A 1,863-nucleotide genomic window follows, 5' to 3' on the forward strand; every position below is an offset into this window, starting at 1 on the left:
ATCCTTAGCTTCTCCATTACTGAGAGAGGCATGAGGTTTATACTTGACCCTAAGTCACACAGAGCCTTCTTGAAGGTCATGGTGCCTATGGTACAAGGTATTGAAAACTTCCCAGGATCTTGTCTCTTTTGAGGTAATTTCTGCCTAGACAAGTCATCCAGCTCTTTGGTGAGCAAAGGAGGTTCATCCTCCCAAGTCTCATTTCCAAATAACTTGTCATTTAGCTTCATGATTGCTCCAAGGTATTTAGCAACTTGCTCTTCAGTGACATACTCATCCTCTTCAGAGGAAGAATACTCATCAGAGCTCATGAAAGGCAGAAGTAAGTCCAATGGAATCTCTATGGTCTCATTTTGAGCCTCAGATTCCCATGGTTCCTCATTGGGGAACTCATTGGAAGTTGGTGCACGCCCATTGAGGCCTTCCTCAGTGGCGTTCACTTCCTCTCTATCCTCTCCAAATTCGGCCATATTGATGGCTTTGCACTCTCCTTTTGGATTTTCTTCTGTATTGCTTGGAAGAGTACTTGGAGGGAGTTCAGTAACTTTCTTGCTCAGCTGTCCCACTTGTCCTTCCAGATTCCTAATGGAGGACCTTGTTTCATTCATGAAACTTTGAGTGGTTTTAATTAGATCAGAGACCATGGTTGCTAAGTCAGAGGGGTTCTGCTTAGAGTTCTCTGCCTGTTGCTGAGAAGATGATGGAAAAGGCTTGCCATTGCTAAACCTGTTTCTTCCACCATTATTGTTGTTGAAACCTTGTTGAGGTCTCTCTTGATTCTTCCATGAGAGATTTGGGTGATTTCTCCATGAAGAATTATAGGTGTTACCATAGGGTTCTCCTAGGTAATTCACCTCTTCCATTGAAGGGTTCTCAGGATCATAAGCTTCTTCCTCAGATGAAGCATCCTTAGTACTGCCAGGTGTATGTTGCATTCCAGACAGACTTTGAGAAATCAAATTGACTTGTTGAGTCAATATTTTATTCTGAGCCAAAATGGCGTTCAGAGTGTCAATCTCAAGAACTCCTTTCTTCTGACTAGTCCCATTGTTTACAGGATTCCTTTCAGAAGTGTACATGAATTGGTTATTTGCAACCATTTCAATGAGCTCTTGAGCTTCTGTAGGCGTCTTCTTCAGATGAAGAGATCCTCCAGCAGAGCTATCCAAAGACATCTTGGACAGTTCAGAGAGACCATCATAGAAGATACCTATGATGCTCCATTCAGAAAGCATGTCAGAAGGACATTTTCTGATTAATTGTTTGTATCTTTCCCCCGCTTCATAGAGGGATTCTCCATCCTTCTGTCTGAAGGTTTGGACTTCCACTCTAAGCTTACTCCATCTTTGTGGTGGAAAGAACTTTGCCAAGAAGGCATTGACTAGCTTTTCCCAAGAGTCCAGGCTTTCTTTAGGTTGAGAGTCCAACCATATTCTAGCTCTGTCTCTTACAGCAAAAGGGAATAGCATCAGTCTATAGACCTCAGGGTCAACCCCATTAGTCTTGACTGTGTCACAGATTTGCAAGAATTCAGCTAAGAACTGATGAGGATCTTCCATTGGAAGTCCATGGAACTTGCAATTCTGTTGCATTAGAGAAACTAATTGAGGCTTAAGCTCAAAGTTGTTTGCTCCAATGGCAGGGATAGAGATGCTTCTCCCATAAAAATCAGGAGTAGGTGCAGTAAAGTCACCCAGCACCTTCCTTGCATTGTTTGCATTATTGTTGTTTTCGGCTGCCATGTCCTCTTCTTCTTTGGAGAATTCGGTCAGGTCCTCTAAAGAGAGTTGTGCTTTGGCTTCTCTTAACTTTCTCTTCAAGGTCATTTCGGGTTCAGGGTCAGCTTCAACAAGAATGCCTTTG

General features: G+C 42.8%; 1 non-coding gene across 1 annotated transcript; it reads left to right on the forward strand.

Moving 5' to 3' along the window:
* Window positions 1–1,229: 1,229 nt before the first annotated feature.
* LOC130964658 (small nucleolar RNA R71) lies at window positions 1,230–1,337 on the forward strand. The gene has a single exon (XR_009080743.1). It is a non-coding gene; the product is annotated as a small nucleolar RNA R71 (small nucleolar RNA).
* Window positions 1,338–1,863: the final 526 nt, after the last annotated feature.

This window comes from Arachis stenosperma, chromosome 2 (assembly GCF_014773155.1).
Source record: "Arachis stenosperma cultivar V10309 chromosome 2, arast.V10309.gnm1.PFL2, whole genome shotgun sequence".
Lineage (NCBI taxonomy): Eukaryota > Viridiplantae > Streptophyta > Magnoliopsida > Fabales > Fabaceae > Arachis > Arachis stenosperma.